Here is a 12,673-nt window from a genome sequence, read left to right as displayed (position 1 = left end):
CAGTACATTTCTAGGGGAGTCACTAGGAGATACATGAGGGGAGGATGTAAACCTACTGGAAGATAAGGGCTACTTCATTAAGTATATTTATTCAGGTTCATTGCAGCCTCCGATCCCCAGTCTCTGTTGACAAGGGTTATTTTCTTGCTCCAGTAAGAAAATATTCCTAACACACTGTAAGAAATATTTCTATTTTCTTGCTCCAGCAAGAAATATTCCTTCCAGAGGAATCTACGGCTTGCCACAAGCAGGAAAAGACAGGTCAACTAGCCCTTTCTGATGCTACAATTCTCCCAATGCTTTCAACTTGAAATAATCAATATACCAATTTGACATACTTTGAGATGACATATCCTTCACTCCTCCATTTCCCCTGTCTGAAACTTCACTAGACGTTTCCAACATTAAAAGCTGAGGTGATGGTTGTGGAAAGAAATGACAAGTTAGTAACTGTGTCATAAGGATTTCAAAACCAGAAATCAACCAATCTAAGCATTGTTCCCCACACTCCATTAAACCAGCCTCCTAATCCTGGGAAAAGTTCTATCCAATAAAATGGTTTAGCCTTATTTATTTGACGAAGAGTATTTGTCTTGTCTTTTAAATGGTACAGATTAGGCTCTATTTGTCCCCAGGGATTTACATAGAAGCAGTGTTCTTCTCCAGTGTTCGTCAATGCATCAAGGACATGGGGAAATACAGCAATGGCTAAATATCAGCTTCTGACTGGAGTGCTTTCAATGCTTGCATAGAAATACTGAGCTCTGATTCTATAACTATGGAAAGATTTAGAATTGGTTTTTTAATCTCATAAACTCCAGTGCTTGGGAAAGAAGCTCTCAATATTGAAAAGAACTTAGAATTGTGACATAAAAGTGAGTTTTGAGTAGTACATCTAGTACATTTGTGTGGTACCACTTTATAAACAAAAGAGCCCAAGTTTGTAATTTGGCTAGCATTTAAAGTAGGGTACCTGGAGACAGAGGTGTTAAATATATGAGTCCACATTGCCTGGACCATCTAGGTGGGAATCCTTCATATACCTTGTTACCACACAAGAAAAAAGACCAGTATTGTTCACAAATAAGGTCAGAGTGGAATATGTGACACCACAGGTTGGGGTTTATTGCACCTTGTTTTCTAGCATATTGACATCTGCTCATGTCTATCCTCCATGAATTCTGTCAGTCCATAGGAATGCAAAAGGTTGTGAAATATCTGATATAGAAGGCTGTTAGTTCAGTTTTGGCAGCTATAAGGCTTAATTTTATTAAGCCAAGTCAGTCTAGAATTTTGATCAATTTATTTGTAATCTTTGGTGTCTGCTAGCCTAATGAGTTTCCCCAAGTTACACAGGGCTGACTTTGGAAGTTTTTATAACATCTGTTGATTTGGCAAGTGTTTGCATCATAAGAGTCAGTGTCAGAGCTGCTTATGACCTTCATGAAAGGCTGAAGGGTGCCATGGGCGGAATCAAATCACAGGCTTTGACTGCCATGCCTCATTGGTATGTTACTTAAGGAAAGTCCAGCATTATCCCTGCTTATATTGCAGAGGGAAAAATTCCTTTCTAATGACTTTATTAGAGCAAGGACAGTCTTTGAGCTCTTACAGAGATTCCTCTGTGTCCAACTGACTCACTGAAAGGAAAAATAATGTGTTGTTGTTGTTTAGGTGGTGAATGCCATACCTTGACATACATTCATTCTCCAAACTTGATCCACTGGACACTTGCATTGTCAGGAACAAAAATAAGTTCAGGGTTTTTCTCCGCATAATCTGGATGTTGACATAATCAATAGTCAGACTGATTAGTTATCGTAGCCAGTGTTTGGAAGACTGGTACAATGAGCTGCTGCATCTATGCCTGGCCTATTGGAAAAATAGTGAGGGCTAATGAGAGCGAGACACAGTTTGAAGAAAGGTGGTAGTGGAGGAGCAGAGGGAGGATAGGTAGAGGGAGACAGTTTTCAGTCAGCTTTTGAAGTAGGCTATCGATAAATGGGGGTGGGAAGCATTTGTCACTAAAGAAGAGATTTTTTTATGTTTGCTTGTTTGTTTTAAGGAAGAGTATTAGGGAGACTTAAAAGGGGGGAGAAAATAGGTGGGAGTAAAATTTCTTCATCCCTGGTCTTGGGAAAAGCTGTCTACTTCAAAAAAGTGCCATCTGCTTCTGGGGCCTGAGAATTAGCCCTTGAAATCCTTACTTTAAGGTCACCTGTAGCGGTGATCTTTCAATTGACTTGGATGTGCTGATCAGGATCTAGCTTGGGGTCACTTGTTTTGTGAACTCAGGAGGGTTTTTCTTTTAATGGCAGCATGGATAGTCAGCTGTACCTCATAAGGGCCTTCCCAGTGAAATGACAGTGTGTGCTTTTCTCTAAAAATGTTGATCGACTCTCCGTCTCCTGGTTGAAAAGAATAGCAAGGCCTGTCATTTGGCAGAGGCCACATCCTTTTTACCTGATGGTGATATGCTCCAAGTATATCAGTGAGTGCCTGTACATAGCTAGACATAACATCACATTGTTTACTTAAATCCACATACAGTCTATTCAGTCTAGGAATGGAAGGTTTAGAGATGCCAGTAGGCATAGGGTAGCCAAACACTATTTCAAAAGAGGTTAATCCATATTTTCTATTTGGAGTATTTTGCCTTTTTATAAGGGCCAGAGGTAATGCTTCTGGCAATTTAAGTCCAATTTCTCTAAAATCTTTTTCTAAAGTCCATTTAATGTCTAGATTTGCCTTCAGGATTGGGGATAGTATGGGGTATGAAATTTTAGTGAATACCCCAGAGTTTTTGCAAGCAAGTGGTTTATCTCTGCTATAAAATGAGTTCCTTAAAATCCATAAAATGATGTGAAAGCAAGGAATAATCTGTTACTCATTTCTTCACCATTGTTGTGGTGTTAGCATGTCTAGTCCAATGGCATGCAGTCCACCCACTACACATACAGACAATAACCAAACCGTGAGAAAAGCCTAAAGCTGGAAGTGAATCTATAAAGTCTATCTGGAGTTCTGCAAGGGAAGTGTGCGCCTTGGAGAACTTGCTCAGGAATGTTGGTTTCTTCCAGAGATGTGGTGAGAGTTACAAGTAATGCACTAGAAAGTAATTTGGTCAGAAATTTTGTAGCTCCCAGGGCAATTATAGATCCCAATTATCTTTTAGAACCTAAATCATCATATATATATATACACACATATATATATATATATATCTCCCATCTGAAGATCATTAATATCAGCCAAAGATGAAGGCAAGTTTACAAACTGGGTGGAAAAAGAATCAGGGGGCCTGTTTTTGGCTGCACAGTTAACAGCCTTGTCTGCCCTATCATCTCCTTAAGATACACTATCAGTCTCCTTTGTGGGCTGGACAATGAACACTGGCCATTTTAGCAGGAAGATGAATAGCCTGTCATAAGGCAGCAAGTGTATGTTCACTGGCAATAGGTGTACCAGCATAGGTTAGCAGTTCACAGAGTGGCCAGGTTGTGCCAACAGCATGGCAGACTCTGAGAGCATATGTGGAGTCTGTGTGGATACTGGCATTGTTCCTTTTGCCAGTGTGCACATCCTTCACTCGTTCAGTAGCATGTGTTTGTAAGACAGGGATTGGGATCAGGGTGGAGTGGTGGAGCTGCACTGTAGTTGCCATGATTTAGGGAAAGAAGTTGCAAGGACCAGTAGCAAGGACCAGAACAGGGCTGGGGGCAGGCCTCAAACTATACTAAAAAGAGACAGCTAATTTGCCAAGCCAGGGAACACTTATTCTTTCTTGAGTGGTGGATCACATAATCAGAAAACCGTATATAAGAGGGCCTCCTAATTTTTATGTGTGCTGATTTGTGAATAACAATAATCAAGGAATGAGAGTTCGTGCTTATTATTGGATTAGAGTGAAAAATGTCTGTCATCCATTTCTTTTTAAAAAAAATTAGTGGTGAAATACACATAACATTTACCATCTTAACCGTTTTACAGTGTACAGTTTTTTTTTAATGAAAGCAATCTAAAGCTTATAATGTAATTTTAGTGAATTAAACATAGAGCTTAAAATTATTCATCTAGGACTCCCCTTTTTCTTGGCAAGATGGCAGAGTATGACTTAACTACTCACATCATATCTCTTTTGAACTGGCATCTTGTTTCTGCTGCTTGAGTTGCTCTTTATAAAGGAAATATAAGAGGGAAAATGATAAATACATGGGAAGTTGGGTCTTCCTAGTGACACCGCATAGTAGCTTTTCTACAGTGTATGCAAATACCTTTATTCTGGTGAGATTCCTCATGTTTTGAGAGGAGAAATGACAATAGTTGTAGTCTTTCAAATAGAAACAGTACCAATTGGAAAGATGTTTGGAGAGCCAGAAATTACAAGGCAAATGCAGTCCAATGGGAATGGTCAGATGCTGTTTGGCATCCCAGCTGAAAACTACAGTTTTGGGTGGAAGTATTTACTTAGGTTCTGCAGACTGTTTCTCAGTGTTTTTTTCTTTTTCTTTTTCTTTTTTTTTTTTTTTTTTTGAGACGGAGTCTTGCTTTGTCCAGCTGGAGTGCAGTGGCGCATCTCGGCTCACTGCAAGCTCTGCCTCCAGGGTTCACGCCATTCTCCTGCCTCAGCCTGCCAGTAGCTGGGACTACAGGCGCGCACCACCACGCCCGGCTAATTTTTTATATTTTTACTAGAGACGGGGTTTCACCGTGTTAGCCAGGATGGTCTCGATCTCCTGACCTCGTGATCCGCCCGCCTTGGCCTCCCAAAGTGCTGGGATTACAGGAGTGAGCCACCGCGCCCGCGTTTCAGTGTTTTTTTTTTTTTTTGCTTGTTTGGTTGGTTGGTTTTGTTTCGTTTGTTTGTTTGTTTTGTTTTTAATTTAGTCTCTACACTAACCTCCCTGACCCAAGCATTTTTGTTTTTTATTTTTTTGAGACAGAGTCTCGCTCTGTCACCCAGGCTGGAGTGCAGCGTGCGATCTCGGCTCACTGCAACCTCTGCCACCGGGTTCATACCATTCTCCTGCCTCAGCCTCCCAAGTAGCTGGGACTACAGGCGCCTGCCAACACACCCAGCTAATTTTTTATATTTTTAGTAGAGACAGGGTTTCACCATTTTAGCCAGGATGGTCTTGATCTCCTGACCTCGTGATCCACCCACCTCGGCCTCCCAAAGTGCTGGGATTACAGACCCAAGCATTTTTTAGACTTTTTTTTTCTCCTGCTCATCCTCCATGAAATTTTAATAGCACAGATATACTCTATTGTATTTATGTTTATGCACTATCTGGAATACATATATATATACACACACACACACACATACATATATACATATATATTTATATTTATTCTATGCTTCACTTATAGGGAGAGTGATGCTTTTGCCCTCAATAACCAATTTTCATTCCTTGGGGGCAATGTTGCCCTCATTCAGAATGCATGCTCTGGAGACACATGCGCTTCCAGCACGAACGTGTCAGTGACTCAGGATCAGCTGAGTATCACTGCTGCTTCTAGCACATGATAGAAATACTGAATTCATTCTGGGAAAGCTCATCTCTGAAACCTTTTTTGGTTTGTTCGCTTGTTTGTTTGAGATGGAGTTTCTCTCTGCTGCCCAGGCTGGAGTGCAGTGGTGTGACCTTGGCTGATTGCAACCTCCACCTCCCAGGTTCAAGTGATTCTTTTGCCTCTGCCTCCCGAGTAACTAGGATTACAGGCATCTGCCACCACACCCAGCTAATTTTTATATATTTAGTAGAGACAGGGTTTCACCGTGTTGACCAGGCTGGTCTCGAACTCTTGACCTTAAGTGATCCACCCGCCTTGGCCTCCGAAAGTGTTGGGATTAAAGGCACGAGCCACCACACCTGGCCTCATCTCTGAAATCTTAATGCTGAGAGACTGAATATGCAAAGAGTCAGTGGTCAGACTGTACCTGACAACTGGACTCTGCCCCACAACCTCTATTGCAATCAGCCCAGAATAGTCAGGATTATAAACTTTGCTTCTAACTCAGGACTAACCAGAAAAAGATTTCTATGCTCCCCACATTCTAACTCAGGACCAACCAGAAAAAGATTTCTATGCTCCCCACACCAATCTCGTCAGATGTCCTGTTTTTAGTTAGCCTACCTCCTGTTTCTTATGCCAACAGGCTTTGATCAGCGCACACCTGAACCCTTTCCTGTTTTCTCTATAAATCTTTCCCCCTGCCCTTCCTGCCTTTGCATCTCTGCCACCTGCTAAGTGATGGTGACTGACTCCCTTGCTACAGTAAACATTGAAAAAGTAACCCTGTTTGTTCTCATTTGGGTGGTTTTCATTTATTTCCACAATGCAAAATGGGGATGCAGCCATGCAAGGTCTCACACATTTAAGACACCATTGATAATAATTGTTACACTCCAGTGTTTTGGCAACAAACATGTCTCATTCATTGGTCTCCGTTGTTTTCAACCACCCCTACTGTGTTACCATTATTTATCTCACCCTTTTCAGCCACAGTATTTTAATAATTCAGATGATGTGTCTCTGCTATTTGACTACAGTAGCCGTAATAGTCAAAGGTGCTTGGAAATGCAGGAAGTTGGTAAAAGACCTAGTCAAAGTCTTTCAAAAGAAATCCTACACATAAAAACCCTACTACTGAGCTGGTTGAATGCTTTACTTTGATGGTGACCAGAGAAAACACCCATGCTCAAATGTCTACTTTTTGAGGATTTCATTAGAAATATTTGTATATTTATATTTAAGACTTTCTGATATATCCACCAGAGTATTAGGATTAGTATGTTGGCAGATAAACTAAAAGTGGTCTCAGGAGAAGCCGAAGGATGACTCATACTTATTGAGAAATTACTGTGCCAGGAAATGACTTGGGAATGTTAAGCTGAACAAATCAGGAGCATCTCCAGGATTACAGTTTACAAACCAGTTTACAGTTGTTAATCCATCTGAGCTTGCTAGCAAAACAACACAAAACTAAGTCCAAGATAACTAGGCTTTACTGCCCCCAACCCCAACCCCACATAAGCATTTTTCAGAGGAAGCGGAGGGAGGAGATTAGAATTCCTGGAGGCCACATTAATCCACTGGGCTATGGATCTGATGTTCAGAGTGAAGTGGTCCTCCTGGCTCCATCCTGTAAGTGCCCTGTTTCCCTCCTAGGTCCTGCCATCTCTTTTTCAATGTCTCTTTTATGCCAAGAATCCCCTTCTGTAGTATTTCCTTCCAACCAGTCCCCCTCCAAAGGCCCAACCTCTTCCTCCCTTTCTCTGCTATCAAACTTCATATTCTAACCTATTTCATTTTTTTAAGATTTCATATATAAATGACAGCATGCAAAATATAGAGATAGAGACTAAAACAGTGGTGACCAGGGTTGGGGATGGGGAGAAAATGGGGAGGTGTAGGTCAAAGGATATAAAGTAGCAAATGTAGGATGAACAAGTTGAAAGATTTCATATACAACATAAGACCGCTAGTTAATACTGGTGTATTGCATTCAGGATTTTTGCTGAAGGATTAGATATAGCTGCTCTTGCCATGATGGGGATTGGTAACTATGTAAGATGAAAGGATATGTTAATTTGTTCCACTATAGTAACCATTTTACTATATGTATATATCTTATATTGTATACCTTTTATATACATAATAAAATTTATTAAAAAAGAAAACCATCTATTCTGATATACAGACTTGATGGAGGTTGATAGGATTGACATATGCATTTTATCAGGACTTTTGAGACTGAGAGGCCCTTCCCGATTCTCAAAAGTTGTCCCAAATGTGTGCCCTGCTCACATCTCCTTCACTGCCTTGAGCATATTTTATTAAAATGATCTGTTAAGTTTCTGTCTTTCTGACCTTGCTTTCAGTGTGGCAGCCATGCTCTATTGTTTGTATTTCTAGAAACTACACCAGTGCTGGGCTAGAGTAAACTTAGCCATGTGCCAAAGCTGGCAACACGGAAACAGCTGCTCCTAGGAGTCACTCACCAGGCCACCTGCAAGGCCGTGGGGAGAAGAGAAACGAGCGAGGACTTCATGGTTAGACAAGCCTGGGTCTGCAATCCAATTATATGCCCTTGGCGGTTTTTAAAAAACCTTTATGTGCCCTTGACTGTCTTTTAAAAAGCTTCTTCCCAGAGTTGCAGAGATTTAATGAGATAAGAACTTAGTCATCTCAGTTACTCCCAAGCCTTCAAATATATCTCTATGCTGATGGTTTCTGCTTGTATTTCTCTAGCTGGGATCTCTCTTCTGGAGTCTGAGCCTCCGGAAGTTCCCCACCTGGATGACTCATAGGCCTATTAATCTAATTTAGCCAAAGTGGGTTAATAATTACCAACACTACTCCCCTACCCACTAGTCACCAAATTAGGTCCTTCTCCATCATGCTCTTCCTCCATGAGAGTATCACCACCACATGGCCCAAGCCAGAAATCCAGGAGTCCTCCTTGATGCCTGCTCACTCCTTATCCCACACGCAGACCTCTCTAATTTCCCTTCTCTTTGTCCACATCTCTCTGTGGTCTCTCTTGCACCTTTGCTCAGGCCTTCCTCTCTTCCAGATCAGTTCATTGCCCAGCCCATCTAACTGGCTCTCCTCTTGTCATTTCTCTCCATGGCAGCCTTTATTACTTTCCTGCTTAAAACTAGTGGCTTCCCCTGCTGCAGGATCAAATCCAAATCCCTTATCCTGTTCTGGTCTCCGCTTAGCCTTCCTTCTCATGGCTCCTCCCCAGCGTCCCGCCACCTACACACTAAGCTACATGCATTCATTTCTAAGAATTGAAATGCAATCTCTGTTTTGCTCTCTCTTTTGCTTTTGGAACTTCAAACACAACGTTCCCTCCACCTGGAGTTCATTCCCTTTGTTTTTCATGTGGCTAAGGTCCTAGTCAATGACTGCAACTCCAGTGCCATCTCATCCAAGAAGCTTTGCCCACCCACTGCCCTAGCAAGGTACATGGCTTCTGTGCTCTCCAACAGCCTTGTGCCTCACTGCTTTTTAACAAAGCACTCATCACTCTGTAATGCAATTATCTAATGTAATAATTTTTAAGATTCAGGACTCCATGCTAGGTGCTGAATATTCCCCTAAGCTCTTTACTTGTAATAGTTCATTTAATCCTCATAACAGCCCCATGCAATAGGTATCTTTATCATCCCTGCTTTGCAGATGAGGAAATTGAGGAGCAGAGAGGTACATCCTCTTCTCAGTATTACACAGCAAGTATTTGAACCCATGAGGCCTGACTCCAGAGCTGTATAATTATCTACTATTATCTAGTAATATTCAAGGATTTTGTCTCTATTGTTCACTGATGGACTCCTAGAGCCTAGAATAATGTCTGGCATAATAATAATTGCTTATTAAGTGTTTGCTGACTCACTGAGTGAACAAATGCTGACTCAATGTGTCATTTCCTTCCTGATGGGCAGAGATTAGACTTTATTCCATTTATTTCTAGCAGCTAGCTTGAATCCTGGACATATGAAAATTGTTAAGTTTGTCTGTCTGCATAGGGTCTTTGCTACTCTGTGAGATCCATGATTCTGTTTTGCCTTTGTGCTCTTCTGAGACCCCGTATTCACCCTCCCACACCACAGCACACTTTGCTGTGTGTCAATTTTTAGTGCGTAGAAAAAAATCTGGTCAGCTGCTGCTTGACAGCTGGAAAAATAGAGCTGTACCTGAGCCAGTTTTGTACCTCAGAAAAGCAAGGGGGAGAGTCTCCTGCCTCACGCGGTGTGTGGGTGGAGGGCTGAATCATCAAGTTCTTTGAGTTCCTTGGGAAAAGATAACTCAAAGGAATATTACACAACATGGAGAAATAGGAGGAAAATAAGCAGAGACACAAAAAATGACTCAAGTGTTGAAAAATATGATCCACACAACTAAAAATATATTGCAATTGAGTTTGAAGAGGAAAAGACTGGGTGTCAACACTCCAGTGGCCCAAATGGCTGTGTATGAATGGGCTTTGGTTCGAAGGATGGTGAGCCAATGGTCACCGGCCTCACAGAGAAGAGGGATGTGCAACAGGGCCTAGAGGCCCTCTGAGGATCTGAGACAAGGGGAAGAGGACAACTTTACCAGGAACAAGACAGTCTGAGCTTCAGCAAAACATTATAAAAGAGTATCCTCGGTTCCATGTGACCCAGGCAGAGGGAGGAGTGATGGTAAATCTTGGGGGATTGGTGTATTGTGCATTTTTCTTTTCTAAATGAGCACTTACAATTCCCTGTAGATTAAACAATTTTGTTGTAGATTTTTTTCTAGAAACTGAAAACTTTGGGTGGGAAGGGTGGGTCAGGCTTTCATGGATATGCAAACAATTCTTATGTTCCATTCTCTGGCTTCTCTAGCAATTGGCATTTGAGAGATACGTTGGTGTAGTAGATGGAACATGGACTTGAGGCCCCTACTGTTCTGTAACCTAGGGAAGTTGCTGCTTCAGGCTCTACTTCAGTGTCTTTTTTGAGCAACACTTTGCAAATAGCTTTGTAAATACTAAAGAGGTATAGAGAATATCTAAAACACTACCTCAAGGGCACATGATATGCTTAATGAACGAGAATGAAGTTGTCATTAGTATAATTTTTTAGCAGCTTTATTTTCTTAATTTCTGAAGTATTGCCCTATCATAAAAAGATTAAAGTAGATCCCAAAATCAGAAGAGTTCTTGATTAGAATGAAGGACCTGAATTGTTTTTCCAGATGGACTCACTTGTTAAAAGGGGATTGTGACAAGTATTTATTCAACAGTTTGTTCCACAGCCGGTGTTTGGGCTATTGGAAAGGAGGTGCTATATAAGTGTATTGTAATAATGAATGCCCTTAGGGAAGAGGGGAATTGTGTAAGGAGATGTATTCTGTAATTCTTTCATGTATATTCATCTTTTCTGTCCAAGTAGAATATACACCCTTTATGGGCAAGGACTACCTCGTCTAATTTGTATTTATAAACTTTCTTTTTTCTTTCTCAGGGCTTTCAAGGACTGAGAATGCACATATGGATAGAACAAATCTAGAAATTCAAGCTACTTCTATTGCTAAACAAGTATAGAGTTTCATATAAATATAATTCATAAAAGGTATAAACGGCAAGAGTTTCTACCCAAAGATTTTGTGAAACACCTGGTATTCTGGCTACAGTGGCAAATTATGGCATCCCTTAGCCCTTCAGAGACCTCTGTCCTCAGCAGATGTGACTGCTTTCTTGGATCTCAGCAGTGCAAGGGTCCAGTGTGCCAGCATATCTACCTCTGAGGTCCTGTTGTCCTCTCCAGGCCTTCCAGCTGCTTTGAGAGAGAAGTGACCAAAGTATTCTCACTTTTGGGGGTAGTGAAATAAAACCTGGACAAACCAGGTTCTCAAATTAAAATTCATGGATCTTCCTATTTTCCCAAGAAGAGCCTTTTTTTTTTTTTCTTTTTCGTATACTCCATTGAAGGCATTGCTGGTGGACAATTTTCAGTAGCATTTTCTTCTATTTGTTTTGAAAGGCATTGATTAGTAACTAGGACATTTCTGTTCAGCAATTGCCCTTTGAGATTTTATTCAAACACAGAATTTACTGTAAAACAGACCAGTCTTTATTATTTTAGTGAAAATCATAAACTCTTAAGCATATACACAATCATATTTCTGGACCTCGAATCTACCCAGGCACCCCTGTGTGAAGTTAATTCTTAGGGATTGGTGAACTACTTTTAACGAGAGTTAAAAAATGATATTGGGGTTAACATATGGGATGTATTACTATACGGATGTTACTTGCTTTAGTTATTTTACTTAATGATTATCAGACAGTGGTTCCTGATAATGGAAAGGGATTTTAAAAATGCATGGAAATATTAGATTTGAGCCATACAAAACTGGTGATCCTTGACCTTTTTTGACCTACAAAAATAAATATTTAATGTAATACAACCTAATATGTTAAGGTTTGTTCATAAAACAATACAGTCTATATTATGTCAAGTATAAAATTGACATTGGAATAGTGGCATAGTACACTTAAGAAGATAAGCTCGAAACTGTTTTAAATACAGCTATAAAATGCCGTAATAAACCAGTCATTGATGACAAAATTATGGCTTTTTGTACCCAGTAATTAAATAGAAGCCTTATAATTATGGTAACTGATATAAATGAATGTATTTATATTAGTTTACCATAAGCCTTGGAGTCAATAACATTTTATGAAACAACTCTTAACTGTGTTCTACGAGGTTTAGGAACTCTTCCTTTATCTCCCCGGAGACTATACATTTGTCTTAGTCAGTTCCGGCTGTTACAGCAAAGTACCATGTACCAGGTGGCTTATAAACTACAGAAATTTATTTCTCACAGTTCTGGAAGCTGGAAATCTGAAGTCAGGGTGCCCACATGCTTCAGCTCTGATGACAGTCCTCTTTAAAACTGCAGGCTAGGACTCTTTGGATCATCATGTGGCAGTCATGGAGCAGGTTAGCTCTCTGGCTTCTTCTTGGAAGGGCACTAATCCCATTCATGAGTCTCCCCCTTCATGACCTATTCTCCTCCTAACTGTTCCATCTCCAAATACCAGCACATTGAGATGAGAGTCTCAACATAAATTTTGGGGAACACAGACATTTAGTCCACTGTAATATTTCAATGAGAAATACTG

Source organism: Macaca thibetana, chromosome 12 (assembly GCF_024542745.1).
Source record: "Macaca thibetana thibetana isolate TM-01 chromosome 12, ASM2454274v1, whole genome shotgun sequence".
Classification (NCBI taxonomy): domain Eukaryota; kingdom Metazoa; phylum Chordata; class Mammalia; order Primates; family Cercopithecidae; genus Macaca; species Macaca thibetana.
Note: the sequence above shows the minus strand (reverse complement) of the source record.